Here is a 21,986-nt window from a genome sequence, read left to right on the forward strand (position 1 = left end):
GAGCTAAATCGGGCGTTAGCTGGCAACATTCGTGGGATCCTTCCCCTCTTTGGGGATCACCAAAATGTAAGCCTGCAGCAATCACGCTGAGTCGCTAGGGGTGGTAGCAAGCGATCTTTTGTGTTGTGCTTCTAGCACACAAATTTTAGCGAAGAGGGACAAGATCGATCCCAGCTGTTTCATTTTCTGTCTGGCGGAAATGGCCAAGAGTTGCCCCCTGATAAAGCACTTGTGTGCTTCCCACTGCACCATGGGCGCAACGTCTGGGGTGTCATTGTGGAGGAAGTAGTCCTCCAGCTCCTGGCTCAAGACCGCGCAAGCCTCAGGGTCTGTGAGAAGAGATGCGTTTAATCTCCACGTCTTAGTGGAGATGACCTTGGTTGGAAATTCCAACGTAGCTGTGACAGGGTGGTGATCCGAGAGAACCATGTTTTCAATAGAGGCGTCCTGCAAATAGGATGGATCTGATTGGGAAATAAAAAGATAATCTATTCTAGAGTATCTATTTTGTGGTGGAGAGTAGAAGGTAAAATCCCTTCCGTGTGCGTAAAGGGTTCGCCATGTGTCATGCAGGGTCAGAGAGGCTAATTGCGATTTAATCTGACATATCGCGGAGTAGGGTATGGAGGAAGTCTGTGTGGAAGTGTCTAGAAGTGGGTCCAAAGGGAGATTGAGGTCTCCTCCCAGAATTAAAAGTCCTGATTGAAACAGGGTAAGTTTAGGTATAATCTCCCTTATGAAGGAGACTTGTTTAGCGTTGGGGCAGCACACATTGGCTAGGGTAATCGGTTTATCATTCCACTTACCCTTTAGGAACAGGTACCTCCCCACCGGGTCCTGCATCCGATCAGTGATTTCGAAGCGGAAGGATTTTGCCAACAAAATCGACACTCCTTTAGATTTGGAGTCAGGGCATGTCGCATGATGTGCTACTGGGAACCGCTCATTCTGAAATCGTGGGACTAGTCCAGACTTAAAGTGCGTCTCTTGGCACTCTGGCATTAAGCAAATATACTTTAAAAGATAAAGGAGCTGAGTGGGGTCTAGTATGTGCCATTATATAATCTGTATTACCAGTATTAAGGTATTGAATGTAGTGTATCTGCCGTCAGCGCCCTTCAGAGGGAAGATGGAAAGGCTTGAAAACTAGGATACAAGGATAAAAAAAGGGGGGGGGGGGAGAAACAGCCCTCCCAGGCACGCGAAGGGAGAGGAGAGATGTACTGGACGAGACCTAACAAAGGGGGAGAGGGTCGCTAGCACGGGTCAGAAGCCTGTCCCGCACCCCCACCCCCCCTTAGGGCACGAGGGAGTAAGCCTAATAACTGGTTTCTCTAAATAAATCCGAAGGTGTGCACAGACCTGCTGGCTCACCTGAAAGTCGTCTGAGGGTCAGGGGATTGGAGTTACCAGAATAATTCACAGAGGGCCTGCCACTCCGGGGTGAGGGTGAGGTCTAGCACTGGAACGTTCACTATCAGTGACAAACCAGGGATACAGATCTGGGAGAGAGCCCCCTGATGGAAGGGCCTCTGCCTTTCAGCATGGGGTGTGGGTCGCAGGGTGAGCCTTCCTAAATGGGAGTGCTCCCCCCAAGCCCACCCTAGTTGCGGTGTCCCGTGGGTAGATTTACGTTACCTTTCTTGTGAACAAATAGGCTGATCATAGTTCTATTCCAGTCACTCTGTAGGGGATCCAAACTCCAAAGGCCCCCGCTTTCACGAAAGCTCTGGAGTGGGCTCCCCCCTGCAGGGCCCTGTCGCCCCCCACGGGGACCTGCCTTGAGTTCGGTGGGTCAATGGCGGTAGGATCAGGACGTTAGCGAGGTATATATATCAGAATAACATTCAAAATAAAACTAGAGGAAAAAGGGTGTTCAAAGCACTTGACTCCGTAGGGTGGTCTCTAAGTCAGACACCCAGGCCTCTGGTTCGGTATTGTCTACCGTCCCGTCCGTATTGTATGAGGCCGCAGTCCAAGACCGGTCCCGAGTCCCTCAAGGGGCCAGGCGGGTGGAGTGCGGATGCCTTTCGAGGCCCAGGCATCTGGCCCAAAGGCCACATCAGTAAGATGCATAACAGAACCAACCGCCCCATTTACGAGGTCAGTAATAACCATACAAAAGATAGTTGACATTGGACCCAACATATAACTAATTCAATAAAAAACAATCAGCCCATGGTTATGGAATATAGTGTATTTATCAAAAAAAAGGACAAAAGAACACATTATGACTACGACATCTTGGTGGTGGGCCCATTATTACCATGTCCCCTGATGTGCAGATTGCACCCTGTAAAATCTAGTCCTGTCCCAGGGATCAGCAATGTTCAGTTCAGTTGAAAGAAAATTAAGAAGACGAGCGAAAACAAAACCCAAAACCTGAGGTGTAGGACATGGGCCTAACTAACCAGAGCCAGGAGTGCTTACTTACTCACCATAGACGCTCCCATTCGCTGTGCATCACAGCATATAGCCTACCCTAGGAACACATGCCCCTGGGCTGTAATCAAGCGTCTGTGTGCGTGTCATTTGCGTGGGGGGTCAGGAGAACCCGTACATAGAGGTGGTTGTGGGGCTTATGTTCCAGGTCACTACGGACCCCTGTTTAGCGTTTTCAGATATCCTGGTAGTTCGTTTGCCGACAGTCTTTGTAGAAACCACAAGCCATCCTTCCTCGGACCATCGAACAGCATCAATGAAAAAGAAGAAACAATAAGAAATAAAGAGATAAAAAAATAAAAATATAAACAAAAATACTTTAAAGAAGCTTCAGATCTCCCAACAGGGACTCCACCTAATTTTCGGAGGCATTGTGGGACCAGATGGAGGTGCAGAGTAGTTAAGCACCAGTTAGTGCCAGACCGCCCAAATTAGTGGGTGAGGCCGCGTACACACGCGGGGACTGTTCGCCCAACTTTGTCCGTCAAACAGTTTCGGCAAACAGTCCGCTCAAAATTAGCATGAACGGACATGGCCACACACGACGGACGAACAGTTTGCTGAAACCGTGCGCGATGACGTGAACGGCATGTACGACGGGACGAAAAATACGACGTCCTATACACTGCATTATAACTTTCGGCGTGAAAATCCTTTCTGAGCATGCGCGCAACTTTGTTTGACGAACAAGCCTACACACGCGGGGAATTTCCGAAAAACCTTGTTCAGCGGACTGTTCGCTGAAACTGTCCGCTGAAAGCCCACACACGAGCGGACTGTCCGCTGAAACTTGGTTTCAGCGGACAGTTTCAGCGAACAGTCCCCGCGTGTGTACGCGGCCTAAGGGATTTATAGTCCAAAGCTAACCGTTAGTTTTTCGACGAGAGGAAGTTAGCGACACTCTCGGACCTTGCTCAGTTATCATTAGACATGTGCAGAGTAAAATATTTTGTTTCGGAATTTCGTTTTCGTCCGAAAACTTAATTTATTTAGTTACTCCCGAAATTCGTTTTTATCTATTTCGTTTTTCGTTCAAAAATTGCATTCGTCCGAAAATCCACATGAATTACGGTCGAATCTGTCTTTGAAGGCTTATGGTGTCTGTCGAATGTATAAAGAAGATTCGACGGAGCTAGTATATAGCATACTTTAGAACGCTATTAAAGTCTATGGGACTCCAACGTTCAAAATCTAAAGTGCTAATTTTAAAGGATAATTTGCAAGTTACTGTCCTAAAAAGTGTTTGGGGACCCGGGTCCTGCCCCAGGGGACATGTATCAATGCAAAAAAAAGTTTTAAAAACGGACGTTTTTTCGAGAGCAGTGATTTTAATAATGATTAAAGTGAAACAAAAGTGTAATATTCCTTTAAATTTCGTAGGGGGGGGGGGGGTTGTCTATAGTATGCCTGTGAAGGGGCGCATGTTTCTGGTGCTTAGAACTGTCCCTGCACAAAGTGTCATTTATGCAGGAAAAAAAGTCCTTTAAAATCACTCTCAGCTATTATGAATTGTCGGCTCCCGTAATACAGAGAACACTCATTGAAAGTCATTGATAAAAAAATAAATAAATACATTTAAAAAAAGCGTGGGGGTCCCCCAAATTCAATTACCAGGCCCTTCAGGTCTGGTATGGATATTAAGGGGAACCCTGCCTCAAATTTAAGAAAAAAATTGACGTGGGGTTCCCCCTAAATATCCATAACCAGACCCTTCAGGTCTGGTATGGATATTAAGGGGAACCCCGCGTCAAATTTAAAAAAAATTGACGTGGGGGTCCCCCTAAAAATCCATACCAGACCCTTTATCCGAGCACGTAACCTGGCAGGCCGCAGGAAAAGAGGGGGGGACGAGAGAGCGCCCCCCTCCCTCCTGAACCGTACCAGCCCACATGCCCTCAACATTGGGAGGATGCTTTGGGGGTCTGTGACCCCTCAAAGCACCTTGTCCCCATGTTGATGAGGAGAAGGGCCTCATCCCCACTACCGTGGCCGGTGGTTGTGGAGGTCTGCAGGCGTGGGGCTTATCAGAATCTAGAAGCCCCCTTTAACAAGGGGACCCCCAGATCCCGGCCCTGTTTGAAATGGTAAGGGGGTACAAAAGTACCCCTACCATTTCACAAAGAAAGTGTAAAAAATAGTTAAATAAGACAAACACACTTTTGAAAAATTCCTTTATTAAAAATAAAAAAAATAAAAAAAAAGATTCCAGCGGCGGTAAGCCACTCTTGCTATCCAGCGACGGACGGTCATCTCTCCAGCGATGGCTCATCTCATCCAGCACAGCGAATACATCCTTCTTCTGTCTCCGCGGAGGAGACACTGCAGCCATTCCGGCGGCCTGACGTTTCTTATATACGGAGGACGGGGCCATCCGTCACCTGACCCCGCCCCCCTCTGACGCAAGAGGAAACCCGGGGTTCCCTGTGACGTATGGGTGACCCCGCCCCCCTCTGATGTAACGGAAACCTGCCTGTGTTACATCAGAGGGGTGCGGGGTCACCCATACTTCACAGGGAACCCCGGGTTTCCCCTTGCGTCAGAGGGGGGCGGGGTCAGATGACGGGTGGCTGCGCCCTCCGTATATAAGAAACGTCAGGCCGCCGGAATGCCTGCAGTGTCTCCTCCACGGAGACAGAAGAAGGATGGATTCGCTGCGCTGGATGAGATGAGCCATCGCTGGAGAGATGACCGTCCGTCGCTGGATAGCAAAAGTGGATTACCGCCGCTGGAATCTTTTTTTTTAATAAAGGAATTTTTCAAAAGTGTGTTTATTTTATTTAACCATTTTTTACACTTTCTTTGTGAAATGGTAGGGGTACTTTTGTACCCCCTTACCATTTCAAACAGGGGGGGGGGCCGGGATCTGGGGGTCCCCTTGTTAAAGGGGGCTTCCAGATTCTGATAAGCCCCCCGCCCGCAGACCTCCACAACCACCGGCCACGGTTGTGGGGATGAGGCCCTTGTCCTCATCAACATGGGGACAAGGTGCTTTGAGGGGTCACAGACCCCCAAAGTATCCTCCCAATGTTGAGGGCATGTGGCCTGGTACGGTTCAGGAGGGAGGGGGGGCCGCTCTCTCGTCCCCCCCTCTTCTCCTGCGGCCTGCCAGGTTGCGTGCTCGGATAAAGGGTCTGGTATGGATTTTTAGGGGGACCCCCACGTAAAAAAATTTTTACATTTGACGCGGGGTTCCCCTTAATATCCATACCAGACCTGAAGGGTCTGGTTATGGATATTTAGGGGGAACCCCACGTCAAATTTTTTCTTAAATTTGAGGCAGCGTTCCCCTTAATATCCATACCAGACCTGAAGGGCCTGGTAATTGAATTTGGGGGACCCCCACGCTTTTTTATTTATTTATTTATTTATTTATTTATTTATTTTTTTTATCAATGACTTTCAATGAGTGTTCTCTGTATTACGGAGCTGACAATTCATAATAGCTGCGAGTGATTTTAAAGGACTTTTTTTCCTGCATAAATGACACTTTGTGCAGGGACAGTTCTAAGCAACAGAAACATGCGCCCCTTCACAGGCATACCATAGACACCCCCCCCCCCCCCCTACGAAATTTAAAGGAATATTACACTTTTATTGTTTCAATTTAATCATTATTAAAATCACTGCTCCCGAAAAAACTGCCGTTTTTAAAACTTTTTTTTGCATTGATACATGTCCCCTGGGGCAGGACCCGGGTCCCCAAACACTTTTTAGGACAGTAACTTGCAGAATCTTTTCTCTCTGTCAAATCTTTTTTCTCTGTCGAATATTTTCTCTATATAATCTTGGACTAATAGAGGTAAGGTTAGGCACATTCGACCACAGGTTCTATAGACAGATTGTTATTGTCAGAGTCATGTCGAATCTCCTATTCTATATCGAACTGTTGTAACAATGAAAACGAAAATAAAGCATTTATTTATGTCGGATCTTTCGTTTTTCGGATTTTGTGCTTTCGTTATCGTTTGTCAAAACGAAAATAAAAATAGCTGAAATTCGGACGAAAATGCATTCGGACGAAAACGAATGCACATGTCTAGTTATCATGGCATCAGGGCCACGCTGGGACGAGTCAGAAGATCTCCGGCGCCTGTGTCTGTGGCGTCTTGAGCGCGGGGTCATTTCCTGATGAACATGGATCCAGGGTTCAGGCTGCATGAAGGAACTGAACCATTCTGGGACAGGTACCATAGGGATGCCCAGGGTATCGCAAAATTCTTGAAGCTCTGTAGCTTGGATAGGAGGCCCATCATGTTGTAGCTGCCCCTGATTGCGTGCCTGTCGCAGGATATCTTCCTTCTGGGTAAAGCTAGTAAGGCAACACACAACATCCCTAGGTGGGTCGGTATCCCGTCCTCTGAGCCTCAGGGCTCTGTGGCAACATTCCATCTCTATGGGGGCATCAGGTGGCCTGCCCAGCAACGTGTTGCACAGAGCCCATATTACTTGCTACAGCTGAGGACCTTCTACAGATTCTGGTACTCCTCTGAACCTCAAATTTCTCCTTCTGCCTCTATTATCGAGGTCCTCGATATGCCGACGCATCTCAATCAGATGCTGTGAGTGTACTCTAGCTACCCGCTGTACTTGCTCTATGGCAGCGCTCTGGGTCCTGGCTGCTGCCTCCGTGTGGTCCAGCCGCGAGGCTACCGCTCTAAGGTCCGTCTTGAGGTCAGCAATTGCCGCTGACAAAGTGCTTTTGATGTCCATTTCAACTACTTGCAGGTCTGCTAAATTGAGGAAGGAGGATGGCTGTATTCCCGCTGCCGCCATCTGTGGCTGGTTCAACGTCACCTGAGACTCGGCTTGGCTCTCCATGCTCCCCCCAGCGGTCTGCCTGGAGGCCTGTGTGTCTGCTGGTTGGATCCGGAATATTGCTGGAATAGTGCGGTTGATCTGAGATGCTGAGTCTGCCTGTGTGCGGGAAGATGAGGAGCTTCTCCCTGCCATCTCTCCCCTTCTGATGAGAAGCCCTTCCGTGAATGGTAGCTGAATCTGCCACCCTGGTGGTTGGAGGAAAGCACTTAGGCTGCCATTATAGTCTGCCGCCAGGCCACGCCCCCCAGTATTTTGTTATGTTGGGGCATGTACAAAAAATATGGAGCATGTCTCCTGGGGATGATTTGCATCTCCAGCATGTGTTAGTGTTTTGGGGATTGAAGGATGCTAGTTTTGTTGGGGTGATGTACCAGTGTAGAGATATTTTTTGTGTGAGTTCCCAAAGGGTTGAGCATTTGGTGACCTTGTAGATTGGTTTTAGTGCATATTGCCATTGTGTGTCAGTTAAGGTGCATGCAAGATCATCCTCCCACGTTCAATGTGGCTTTCGTTTGGTGAAAGTGTGTTTTTGGTGAAGGTTATTGTAGAGGTGGGAGATGCCCTTGGTTTTGGAGGAAGGGTTAGTGAGATAGTCCCAGGTCTTATGGTGTATATCGTAGAAGGATATGGGTATTTTGCTCATACACTGGTGTATGCAGAGAAAGGTAAAGTATTCTGAAGAGGGAAGGGCGTACTCAGATTGTAGTTGGGAGAAGGATTTGAGGTGGTTGCCTTGTAGCAGGTCTTGTAAGGAATGAATCCCTTTGAGGATCCAGTTTGATAGTATGCGATCTGGTGTCATGTGGAGGAGGGTTTCTAGGCGGATAGTGAATTGTGGGTTGGTATGTGCATGTGCCAGGAGAGTGGTCTTTTTTTCCAAGCGTGGGCTGAGGCCTTTAGTGTTGGAGATAGATATGTCGTGATTGGAGTTCCAAGGGGGGAGCTTAGTATCCATGTTTTCAGGTTAGGTCGGGCCAATGAGAGTTTCTCTATTTGGCTCCAAGATGTGGTCACTTTGGGGTGAAACCAGGAGGGTAGTTGGGCTAGGGTAGGTGCTAGGTGGTTGCCTTCAAAGTCAATGGATCCTGTACCTCCTGCTAGCTTGTGTTTGATCAATTTATGATGGGCACATCTGGGTCTTTTCTCGTTACATAAATATTTGTTAAATATTGTTTGTAGGGATCTGAAGAACTTGGAGGGTATTGGAATGGGGAGGGTTCTGAAGATGTATAGTATTTGAGGGAGGCATATCATTTTGAAAGCCGCAAGTCTCCCTGACCATGATAGTTCGTGTTTGGCTAGTTGTTGTGAGGTTTACTGGATGTTGTGGAGGAGTGGTGGGAAGTTGCAGGAGTAAAGGTTTTTGGTCTGACTTGGTAGTTGTATGCCCAGGTAGGATATGTCGTCAGTTGCCCATACGAATGGGTATTGTAGTTGTAGGAGATTTTTTCGTGGTGGCGTCTACGTTAATGTCTAATATGAAGGATTTGGTCATGTTAACCTTGTAATACGAAACTGAGCTAAACCACTTGAGCAGTAGTGATGGACGAACGTTTCGCCCGGCGGTCGTTTCGCGGCGAATTTCCGACTTTCGCCGTCCGCGGGTTCGAACGCCTTTTTCCGTCGTTCGCCCCGGCGGACTTACGTGTTTAATGTATACAAGAACTTTAACCTTTCGTGACACGTTTATCATGTGTTACAGGACAACCAATTGAGACATGACAGCTCATGGACACTTGGACATTCCCCCTAACCTATAAATACACCCGATCCGGTGGCCATTTTACATTCTTTCTTCTGTCACTGTAGGGAAAGGATCCTGTGTGGAGTAGGGACAGAGAAAACGCTAGCTATTTGGTACACAAAAGTTCTTTTCAGGACTGGTATAGGTGTTAGGTCAGCAGCCTGAGTTTCTTTTGTCAGTTTAGATAAAGGGACAGAGCGCTGTATGCTGCTATTTTAGGGACAGCTCAGCCAGATTAGTCTTTCTTCATCATCATCATCATCATCATCATTAGCTGTTACTATCAGGTCCACAAAAGAGCTGTTCCAGCTAATCGTTCCAGCCTACTCTTTTTTGCCAATTTGTATAGGGACAGGCAGGAAGCAGTGTGTCAGGCAGTGAGGATAATTTTAAAGACTTGCTGTTACTATTAGTTCCACAAAGGTTCTTTTCAGGACTGGTATCAGTGGTACGGTAATAGGCTTGTACACGTATAATATTCTTTCTTCCAAATATAGAAAGAATATTATACTTGACTGCTGCCCTTCTGCTGCAGTCTGCTAATCATTCACAACTCACTTGTTCCACAAAGCTCTTTATCAGGACTGGTAACTTGGTCTGTCTAGGGTGCTACGGTACATAGGCTTGGGTGCGGTACAGTCTGCTGTTCTGTAAGGACCGCTATCGGTCCACAATACATAGGGTTGCCGTGCACTACTGCTGACCGCTGCCCTATACTGCAGCAGTCCTTCAGCGGTATAGGGACTGACGCACAGTCTGCTAAACACTAATACACAACCTGCTTGGTCCACAAAAGTTCTTATAAGGACTGGTAACTTGGTATAGGGTGCTACGGTACATAGGCCTGAGTGCGTTACAGTCTGCTGTTCTGTAAGGACCGCTATCGGTCCACAATACATAGGGTTGACGTGCACTACTGCTGACCGCTGCCCTATACTGCAGCAGTCCTTCAGCGGTATAGGGACTGACGCACAGTCTGCTAAACACTAACACACAACCTGCTTGGTCCACAAAAGTTCTTATAAGGACTGGTAACTTGGTATAGGGTGCTACGGTACATAGGCCTGAGTGCAGTACAGTCTGCTGTTCTGTAAGGACTGCTATCGGTCCACAATACATAGGGTTGCCGTGCACTACTGCTGACCGCTGCCCTATACTGCAGCAGTCCTTCAGCGGTATAGGGACTGACGCACAGTCTGCTAAACACTAATACACAACCTGCTTGGTCCACAAAAGTTCTTATAAGGACTGGTAACTTGGTATAGGGTGCTACGGTACATAGGCCTGAGTGCAGTACAGTCTGCTGTTCTGTAAGGACCGCTATCGGTCCACAATACATAGGGTTGCCGTGCACTACTGCTGACCGCTGCCCTATACTGCAGCAGTCCTTCATTGGTATAGGGACTGACGTACAGTCTGCTAATCACTAACACACAACCTGCTTGGTCCACAAAAGTTCTTATAAGGACTGGTAACTTGGTATAGGGTGCTACGGTACATAGGCCTGAGTGCGTTACAGTCTGCTGTTCTGTAAGGACCGCTATCGGTCCACAATACATAGGGTTGCCGTGCACTACTGCTGACCGCTGCCCTATACTGCAGCAGTCCTTCAGCGGTATAGGGACTGACGCACAGTCTGCTAAACACTAACACACAACCTGCTTGGTCCACAAAAGTTTTTATAAGGACTGGTAACTTGGTATAGGGTGCTACGGTACATAGGCCTGAGTGCAGTACAGTCTGCTGTTCTGTAAGGACCGCTATCGGTCCACAATACATAGGGTTGACGTGCACTACTGCTGACCGCTGCCCTATACTGCAGCAGTCCTTCAGCGGTATAGGGACTAAGAGTTTTGTCACAGGGTGATTTAAAAAATGACAGGCAGAGGAAGAGGCAGGCCCTTCCGCAGGGGTGGTAGGGGTAGGGCAGGAGCAACAGCCTTGAGCCAAAGTGGGAAGTTGCAGAAGGTGCGTTCAATTACTTTAAAGGACGCACCAGACTTGGTTGAGTGGCTCACTCAGCCTTATTCTTCTGCACCCTCCTCATCCTCTCGATCTGCACCCTCTTCTTCACTCTCTGCTATGTGCACCCCCAAAGACACTACCACCAACAACACCACCACCACCACATACCTTCCGCTTGAGTGCAAATGGGGGCCTTCATGCTCCAGTGTTTTAATAGGGACCCCCGTATAAAAAGCATGAGGGTCAAGGACCAGTACTGGGTGGCAACGTACTTAGATCCCCGGTACAAACACAAAATGGCGGAAATGTTACCGCCGTCGCAGAGGGCTGTCAGAATGCAGCACTTCCAGGCCTTGCTTCGAGAAATGCTGCATTCTGCTTTTGCGTGCGCTGGCAGAGGAGCAATTCCCACTCCCAGAGAAGGATTTGCGGGTACCAATCCAACAGCGCCTGCAAGAAGAGGCCGGTTTGAAGATGTGTTGGTGACTTCGGATATGAGGTCATTCTTTCAGCCGACCCATCGACAGGTGTCATCCGGATCCAGCATCAGGGAACGCCTAGACCGTCAGGTGTCCGACTACATTGGGTTAACGGCCGATGTGGACGCTCTGAGGAGTGATGAACCCCTAGACTACTGGGTGGGCAGGCTTGACCTCTGGCCAGAGCTTGCCCAATTTGCAATCGAACTGTTGGCTTGCCCCTCATCCAGTGTCCTGTCCGAAAGGACGTTCAGCGCAGCAGGGGGGATTGTGACCGATAAGCGTACTCGCCTAGCTCACGACAGTGTTAACTACCTCACATTTCTAAAAATGAATGAGGCATGGATCTCGGAGGAATTCAACACATGTGATCAGTAGACCATGTATATGTCTATAAACAATTTTTGGAATCAAGCACACAGACCTTCTTAATTCATTTGGCTCACTTCCCTGACCCAAAAAAGCACACCGTACTATATGCCCCTACCCTCCTCTTTGAAGAGGTTGAGCGGTGTCATATTTCTACTGGGGCTGCTTATTATGAGGGGTTCCCACCATCCCTGTGCTGTGCTGACTTCCTCCTGGGTGTTCTTATTATGAGGGGCTCCCACCATCCCTGTGCTGTGCTGACTTCCTCCTGGGGGTTCTTATTATGAGGGGATCACACCATCCCTGTGCTGTGCTGACTTCCTCCTGGGGCTGCTTACGGTGCTGCTGTCAGCGCTGTATGTCACGGAGCTGCTGTCAGCGCTGTATGTCACGGAGCTGCTGTCAGCGCTGTATGTCACGGAGCTGCTGTCAGCGCTGTATGTCACGGAGCTGCTGTCAGCGCTGTATGTCACGGAGCTGCTGTCAGCGCTGTATGTCACGGAGCTGCTGTCAGCGCTGTATGTCACGGAGCTGCTGTCAGCGCTGTATGTCACGGAGCTGCTGTCAGCGCTGTATGTCACGGTGCTGCTGTCAGCGCTGTATGTCACGGAGCTGCTGTCAGCGCTGTATGTCACGGAGCTGCTGTCAGCGCTGTATGTCACGGAGCTGCTGTCAGCGCTGTATGTCACGGAGCTGCTGTCAGCGCTGTATGTCACGGAGCTGCTGTCAGCGCTGTATGTCACGGTGCTGCTGTCAGCGCTGTATGTCACGGAGCTGCTGTCAGCGCTGTATGTCACGGAGCTGCTGTCAGTGCTGTATGTCACGGAGCTGCTGTCAGCGCTGTATGTCACGGAGCTGCTGTCAGCGCTGTATGTCACGGAGCTGCTGTCAGCGCTGTATGTCACGGTGCTGCTGTCAGCGCTGTATGTCACGGAGCTGCTGTCAGCGCTGTATGTCACGGAGCTGCTGTCAGCGCTGTATGTCACGGAGCTGCTGTCAGCGCTGTATGTCACGGAGCTGCTGTCAGCGCTGTATGTCACGGTGCTGATGTCAGTGCTCTGTATTACGGTGCTGCTGTCAGTGCTCTGTATCTCCTGCACCCTCTTGTTTGCCTACCCTGGTCCCTGACCTTCCCTCTCCTCCATTGCCTTCATTAGCTCCATAGTCCTGAATTGTCAGAACAATTTCCCAAATAAAAAAAAAATGCTTGTAGTTATCGATCCCAAATTCACCTCATACATGTATTATGCTATTGTCCAGGTGGTGGGACTACGTGCTACCCCCTAATAATTACCCCGTGGCCGCAAATTCGACCTAAAGGTTTGCGAAATTCGCCTCCCATTGAAGTCAATGGAGCCCGCAGCGAACGGTCGTTTTCGCGAACGTTTGTGTCCGTTCGCGTTTCGCGTTCGCGAAACGTCCCGTCGGAAGTTCGTCCATCACTATTGAGCAGTTTCTGTACTTCTGCCAGGGAGGAAACCGGGTTTTTGAGTATGAGGATAACGTCATCTGTGAACAAGCTCATTTTGTGGGATGAAGTGCCAATTTGGATTCCTGAGATGTTGGGGTGGGAGCGAATATGTTCCGCTAGAAGCTCCATGAGCATATTGAATATGAGGGGGAATAAGCCTTGTGTGAATACTAGGGCTTCAGAATTGGAGTAAAGTGCCATAATGAATGGTGCCATGGAACCCACATTTTTGTAGGACTGTTCTGATATATGACCAGTGTACTCTGTTGAACGCCTTCTCTGTGTCCAAAGATAGGAGCAGAGAAGGCATTCCTGTTGAGTTTGCATGGTGGATGAGGTTGATCATCCATCTGGTGGCGTCTGATGCCTGTCTGCCTTTCGTGAATCCTGTCTGGTCTTGGTGAATGAGGGAGGGCATAATCTCGAGTAGACTTGCTGCTATTGTTTTAGCATAAATTTTAAGGTCAATATTGAGTAGAGTGACTGGGCTGAAGTTTTGGGGAGTGTCCAGCTTCTTCCCTGGTTTCAGTATCGTTATAATCAATGCTTGCAAATATTCTTTTGTAAAGCTCGAAGAGGCGGCAGTGCGGTTAAAAAGTTCAGTGAGATGTGGGATTAGATGTGAGGAGAATTGTTTGTAGTACTCACCGGTTAGGCCGTCAGGGCCTGGTGCTTTGCCAGTAGGTAGTGAGTCAATGGCTGTCTTAATCTCTTGTTCTGTAAAGGGACTATTCGGGCGGCTAGTTGTTTTTCATTTATGGTGGACAGTTTGAGCCTATGGAGGAAGTTGTCTATGTCGGCTTGTTTGGGTTGCGGGGTTTGAGGCTCTAGTTTTAGTTTATATAGGTCTCCGTAATATACGCTGAAGGCATCAGCTATGTCTTGTGGGTTAGTCAGGGGGGTGTTTGTGTGGGGGTGAAAGAGTTGCGTTATTCTTGTTTTTGTTCGTCTGCCTTTAAGGCGTTGGACAAGTTTCTTCCCTGCCTTGTTTGATGTTGAGCATGTAGTTGCTCTTATTTTCTGTTGGAGAAATTCATATGAGTGTAAGAGCAGGGTTTTGAGTTCCTGTCTTAGGGATAGTAGTTGGTTCGTCTGTGGGTCTCTAGGGTTAGTTTTGTGTTTTGATTCTAGGGTCGCTATTTGAGTTGTCAATTCCTCAAGGCGCCGCGTCCTCTTCTTTTTATGATGGGAGCTTAGTTTGAGCAGCATTCCTCTCATATAAGCCTTATGTGTGCTCCACACCACGGCAGGGTCAGATACAGTTTAGTGAAAAGAAATCATCAATGTGATTGGCTATCACTGGTGAGTATTTTGTGTGCTGGATAATGTAGTTATTTGCTCACCAGAGAAAGGTGTTGCGTTGTGGGTTGGGTTCTTGAATCGTAATTGAAATTGCAGCATGATCCGATCATGTCGCAGTGAGGATTTCAAATTCAGCAATCTTTTGCAGGCACCATTTATCAGTGATATATAAGTCTATGCGTGAGTATGAGTTATGGCTATAGGAGAAAAAAGTAAAGTCTCGTTCAGAGTCATGGTGGCAACACCAGACATCACACGCACAATATATTGCTGTGGAGAGCCTTGGTGGTATTCCACAGTGAGTGGTGCATGGCCGGATGGTTTAGGCCATTGGCGTTTACTGAGAATATTGAGTGGTATCCTGTGGGTGTGAGGTTGGTGGGTGTTGTATATTAACACTTAAGCCGCGTACACACGGGCGGACTGTATGGCCAACTTAGTCCGTCATACAATCCGACGGACAGTCCGTCCTACTTTTGAATGAACGGACTTGACCACACACGGATGCACAAACAGTCCGTCGAAAGCTTGCGCGATGACGTGTACAGCACGTACGACGGGATTAGAAATAGGAAGTCCAATACACAGCAATGCAACCTTTCGCCGTGTAAATTCTTTCTGAGCATGCGCCATTCTTAGTCCGTCGAACTAGCCTACTGACGAGCGGATTGTCCGCTGAAACCAAAGTATGACGGACAGTATTTCGAAAAATCCGAAATACTTAGTATGCCAGACTGCACGCTGAAAAAGTCCGCTGAAGCCCACACACGAGCGGACTGTCCGCTGAAATGTGTTTCGACGGACTAAGTAGGCCATACAGTCCGCCCGTGTGTACGCGGCCTTACAGTTTGTCGCTGGAGATGCGGCTTGTTAGTCTGGAGGAGCAAGACTCAGTGGTAGGATGACAATTGCCCAGGAGTTGGAGAACAGTGTGGGCTAGGAGTCTGCGAATAGAGCAATATGTTAAAGACAGTAACAGTGGAAATATATAATGCGAACAAAAAAAAACAATAAAACAGGGGATTGTCCAGAAGAATACTTGCAGTAACGGCTGGTAGTGAAGGGTGTTGTTCAGCTGACGAAATTGGGACAGCAGAAGGGTTTGCAGAGGGGGTGTTGACCACCCTGTTAGCCTCTGGAAGGGGGTAACAAACAGTTATTGATGCAGGAAGGTTAGATCAGGGGTGGTATTTTTTCAGGTCTCAGGAGAGCTGTGGTAACTGTGCTTAGGCCATTCTCAGCAAGTTACCGTGTGCTTTTTAGGTGTGGTTGTTCTCCAGGTTTCTGCATGAGGTATTTGATCTGGTTCCAGGTGTGGTCGGGTTGGGGGTTCTGGTATTATTCCCCAAGTGTGGAGGAGCCTCAGGCCTTTGTCAAGATATCTGACAGTGTGGGTTTGCCTGTTTTTTGTGATGAAGAGAGTGGCCAGGTGTCGCCACTTGTATTGTATTCTATGATTTTGAAGGCCCTTGGTTATTGGGTTCATTTGTCTTCTCAGTTGGAGGGTGTACTTAGAGAGGTCGACAGGAGCTGGATCCCCATATAAGGGGCTGGGGGGGGTGATTTGGTCTTGACCCCCAGTAGGAGTTTTTCTTTAATGTGGTAGAAGTGATACTTCATTAAGATGTCTCTGGGGACCGAGGCTGAGATGGGATAGTTTAGCGATTCTGTGGATTCTGTCGATGATAACATCATGCAGAGATGCTTCAGGGGTGATGATGTGGATCAGCTCTTTTGCATAGCGTGGTAGGTCCACGGGCAGAATGGTCTCGGGGACGCCCCTCAGTTTGACATTGTTCCTGCAGGACCTATCTTCTAAATCTGCCAATTTTGCGCGCATCTATGCTTGTTCTTCCTTAATATCATCATAAGAGTCAATTACTTCATTTACTTTGGTAGTGCAAGCAGTTAGGCATCTCTCAGTGCTAGTCACTCTGTTGTCCAGCGTGTGGATGTCAGGGGTGATTTTTTGAAACATGGTAGAAAGATCAGTCATGAGGGAAGACTGCAGGGAGATGAGTATGTCTTTTAAGGTGGTGTCTAGGACTGGCTGACCCGAGGTGGGAAAGGAGGCCATATAGGAGTGTAGGGCCTGGTTTGTGGGGAAGGAAGAGAAAGCCTGGGCCTCGATTTGCAGGGGTGGTTTCCGCTGCGGCTGCATGTCTAGCCACATTTTGGCTTTTGCGGGGCTTCCAGGGGTAAGGTCGGTCTCCGGGGGGTAGGAGAGCAGGGTGGGGGTACCTGGATCTTGTTGTGCCTCTGGATTATCATCCGGTAGATCCGTATAGGAGTCCCGTGGGCTGGGTGGGCCGGCACCATCTTGGAAGTAGTTGTCCGCCGGCTTGTAGGCATACTCAGTCAATTTTTGGGGCTTGTGCTCCGTGAATCTTTTCCTGGAGGTGTTCATCCTGTGCCCCAGTGCCTCAGGAGTAGGGATGGCTGCAGATGGCATTGTAGTGATGGCCTGAGTCGCGGTATAGTCTCCCCTGGCTGACGCGCTGTGTGCTCAAGCATCCATCTCCTTCTCCAGTCGGCCACACGCCCCCAACAAATATCTTCTCTTAATACCAAATCAAGCTCCTAGAAACCCGTAATAAAAGCCACCATGACCCATGTATTTCTGAAGAAATCTTGAGGCGCCGTAACCTGCTTAGTTCCTAACTGCAGAAGAGCTATGATTTCTATATTTGACGTCTTAAATTGATTTCATATCTCTCTGGTAATAAACGAGGTGCATTTTTAGCCAAACAGTTTAAAAGGCAAGCTGCGGCATCTAAAATCCCTTTCTTAATAAGACCGCTCAGGCACTAGGATTACTAATCCAGCTGACATTGCAGAGTAGTTCCGCAAGTACTACAGTATTCTTTCCTGTATAACTTAAAGGACTCCATCTCTGCCCCTTCTCCACAACTTCCAGTTATACCATTTCTAGACTTAATTAGCCTTCCTTCACTCACTGAGGAGCAGCTCTGTACTTTATCTGCCCCATTTACAGCTGGGAAAGTTGCCAAGGTTGTAAAGGCGCTCCCTCTCCATAAATTCTCAGATCCAGACAAATTCTCCAATGACTACTACAAATTGCTCTCGGCGCACTTACTTCCTCACCTCACTAACAGTTAAATCCACATTGCAGACAAAGGAGCTTGCCTTCCTGAGTTGCTAGAATCCATTATTTTCACTATCCCCAAGCCTGGGAAATAAATAGAGGATCCAGCCAATTTTTTCCCCATATCTATGTTGAACACAGACACCAAAATATATGCCAAACTTAAAGCGCCAAGTCTTGCTGGCAAAACACTGCATCTAGTTCACCCAGATCAAGTCGGGTTTGTTCACGTGTGCCAAATGTTGAATGGCACTAGACACATTGGGAATTATTCCAGTGGGCTTAACATTATAAAACTCCCTCTTTACTTCTCTCGCCCAATGCAGAGAAAGCCTTTGACCGGGTACACCACTGGTCCTACATGAAAGTGGTCCTCTCTAAGTTTGAATTCTCAGGTTGCCTACTTGCAGCCATAACAATGCTGTACTCTCATCCGCCAAAGTCTGGACCTCAGGATTTATGTGGTTCTCCTTCCCTATCACAAATGAAATGAGGCAAGGGTTTCTGCTCTCCCTTATAATCTTTTCCTTAATCATGGAACCTCTCGCTGAACACATTAGGTCTCACCCCTCAATCTCAGGTTTAACTGTAGACGCAACACAACACAAAATCAGCTTATATGCGGATGACATCCTCATCTATCTAATGAACCCCTAGCAATCCTTTCCTCCCCTCTGTGCTCTGGTGGACCACTTTGGGTTAATTTCCTTAATTTCCTTAATCATTTAAAATCCCACATGCTAGTTATTGGCCTCTCACTACAGCTTAAGCAAAAAGTTGTGGGTGTCACTCCCTTCTTGTAGGCCCCTCTTGATAAGTTATCGCACTTAGGAATTCAGCTCACTTCTCCAGCCTCTAAGATTCAAGCCCTCAACTTATTAACTCTAACCAACATGTTAATAAAACTATGCTCTACTCTCAGATCTGGAGTTGTCTCATGGGCAGGTCATATATCCTTATCAAAAATGTTTTTAATACTCCATGTTCTGTACCTCTTTCGAAATTTGCCTCTCCCAAGTACAGCTCAGATGGATCCAGACCATTGTGCAGCATTTCATGTGGGACTCTAAAAAACGAATAAACTTCCGATAGTAGTTGTCAAAGCCCAGGAAACACTGCAGAGGATGTAAACCCACTGGTCGAGGCCACTGTAGGACTGCCGAAAGTTTCTCTGGGTCCATCGAAAAACCAGCAGTGGAAATTACATAGCCCAGGAATGTAATCTGTTCACGATGGAACTTGCACTTCTCCAGTTTACAATAGAGATTGTTCTCTCTTAGTTTCTGAAGCACACGACAGACATCTGTGTGGTGTCTCTCCAGGGACTTGGAAAATATGAGGATATCATCGAGATATCATCGAGATAAACCACCACACATAACTGCAACAAATCTCAGAGGACATCGTTAATAAATTCCTGGAAAACTGCCGGGGCATTACAAAGGTCAAAAGGCATTACCATAATGGCCTGCTCTGGTATGAAGCACAGTTTTCCAGTCGTCGTCCTCCTTAATGCGCACGAGATTGTATGCCCCTCTCAAGTCAAGCGTTGTGAAAACTCTTGCTCCCTTGAGGTGGTCAAATAACTCAGTAATCAATGGAATTGGGTAGGCATTCTTAATCATGACATGATTGAGACCCCTATAATCTATACAAGGTCTCAGTTTACCGCTCTTCTTCTTCACAAAGAAGAAACCAGCACCAGCAGGAGATGAGGATTTGCAGATGAACATGTCTGTCAAAGTAGTTACAGAAACAGGCTGAGAGGATGAGGGGATTTGTTCCAGGGAAGTCTACAGACATTTCCCAGGGACATAGTCTTCCATGCCTGTGTCCTCCACCTGCAGCTATCTTTGTTTAGCTTTTTTAAATTTGGTAGGGCTGCGAGTTGATGGGCTGTTGTGGGGGGTAGTTCACTATTCCTTGGTGTTACACGGCAGATTGCAATACATACTGAGGATGCAAAACTGCTGGTATCTGAAGAGAAATCGTTGTCAGCTGCAATGCACATGGCCAGGTCAGTACCATCTTGGTACACTAGGTCCCCAGCCTCAGCAAAGAAAGCGGTCAGTTTCTGCAGTACAGACCACTGAATTCCTCTCTTTGGCATGTTGCCTAATGAGGGCTAAGTCTTGGGACCCTCGAGAGTTAGATAAGGGCACCATAGACGCTTAAGTCCATTACTTGGTGGTCTGTGGAGCCGGAGCCCTCCTAACAATGAAGACACGCAGCCACCAATACTTTACTTTCAAAGGCCTGATCTAAAAGAGATTTGAAGGCCTGTTTATATGATAGAATAGGATCTCGCTTAAGTTTCTCATATGTACCTACATCTCGTAAAAGCAGCCTACCTTCTGCTAAATATATCTCCCTGTCCTAAAAGTGGGGATGAAGTTTCCTTTAGCCCAGTCTGGATGGAAATTAGACTTAGGTTTGAAGGAAGTGTGGTTGATTAAGCCTAAACTGGTCACATTATAAAGGAGGTCAAGATGGTCTTCAACCCCAGCAATAGATCCTCCAAGGTGTTTAGGGCATCCAGATTTTGTTCATCTCTATCCTCAACATTGCAAAATGTATTCAAGAGAAGGAAACATGAACTTTAGAGGCATAGTCATAGCACTGAAGTACAAAATAAACTTTTATTTTAATCTAAAATTCACATTATTGACATTACATGATTGTTAAAAACAAAACATGGTGTTCAGTCTATACGACACTCGCACCACCCAACACAACTATTACCACAGTGAAACAAATCAATAAATAACAATTCAAATGAAGTGATATCAATGGAAGGAGCAGCTGGTTGGTGGTAGAGATGTAGTGAAGAAAACTCTATATGTTACATGCCCTTAAGAGCTTCTTCAGGAGCTTGCAGTGGTGCATAATATACAAAACAGTATACACAGGTAAACCTGGAGGGATCATCCACCATTCAACAGTTTCCCATGCCTTAAGCAATATAGAGCTTGAAAAAATCCTTGACAATTGTGTGGGATGGAGGCATGGAGGCAATCACCATATCCTCAACAGCCATTTACTCTGTCTGGAGAAGTACGGACGGTGGGTCTTCGTAACATTTACCAGCTCTGGCCTTAAAATTTAAATCTACCACCAACCAGCTGCTCCTCCCATTGATATCACTTACTTTGAATCATTATTGATAGATTTGTGTTGTGTTTATATATATATATATATATATATATATATATATATATATATATATATATATATATACACTCTGCATTCAGTGTAGTCTATATATGCAGTGAATTCGGTGGTGTACAGTTGCTAATGCACTTCAGGCAGTGTACACAGTATATAATACTGTGTGTACAGTTTCAAATACACTTCTGGTGATGTACACAGTAAATAATACAGTGCAGCCAGTGTACATAGTATATAATACAGTATGTATAGTTGCTAATACACTTCAGGTGGTGTACACGGTATATAATACAGTGCAGCCGATGTACAGTTCCCAATACAGTGCAGGCGGTGTACACAGTATATAATACAGTATGTAAAGTTTTTAATACACTTCAGGTGCTATATATATATATATATATATATATATATATATATATATATATATATAAATTCTCAGTGTTGTCTATATATACAGTGCATTCGGTGGTGCGCAGTTTCTAATACACTTTAGGCGGTGTACGCAGTATCTAATACAGTGTCTACAGTTTCTACTACACTTCTGGTGGTGCACACAGAATATAATACAGTGCAACTGGTATACAATTTATAATACAGTGCAGGCAGTGTACACCGTAAATAATACAGTGTGTACAGTTTAAAATACACTTCAGGTGGTGTACACAGTATATAATACAGTGTAGTGTGGTGTTACAAAAAAACATCATGTCCAGAAGGCCACCAAGGAAAGGCAGACGCTCACAGGCCTCTAAAAGAGGGTGCCCTGAAGGAGGGCAAAACAAGTGTAACAGTGAGGGATTACAGTGTTCTGGCACCACAAAATCCGAAGGATAAAATTTTCTGCCCCTGTTTAACAGGGGCATGTAATTACAATTTTTGAAATAATATTTAACAGCAGGGCCCATTCCTGCACCCAACAAAAGTAACTGTGAGGGGTTACAGAGTGGCACCACCAACAACTAAGGCCCAATTTTTCTGCAGAGTATATAGTGCAGTCCATATAGTCAGTTAAAGCAATGCAGTGCCAAATTGTAAAAAGTGCTCTGGTCAGGAAGGAGGTAAAATATTCCGGGGCTGGAGTGGTTAAAAAAAAAAATTTGAAAAAACAAACAAACCTCCACC

This window comes from Lithobates pipiens, unplaced genomic scaffold (genome assembly GCF_037356315.1).
Source record: "Lithobates pipiens isolate NorthernLeopardFrog02 unplaced genomic scaffold, aLitPip1_a1.2 Scaffold_23, whole genome shotgun sequence".
Classification (NCBI taxonomy): Eukaryota; Metazoa; Chordata; class Amphibia; order Anura; family Ranidae; genus Lithobates; species Lithobates pipiens.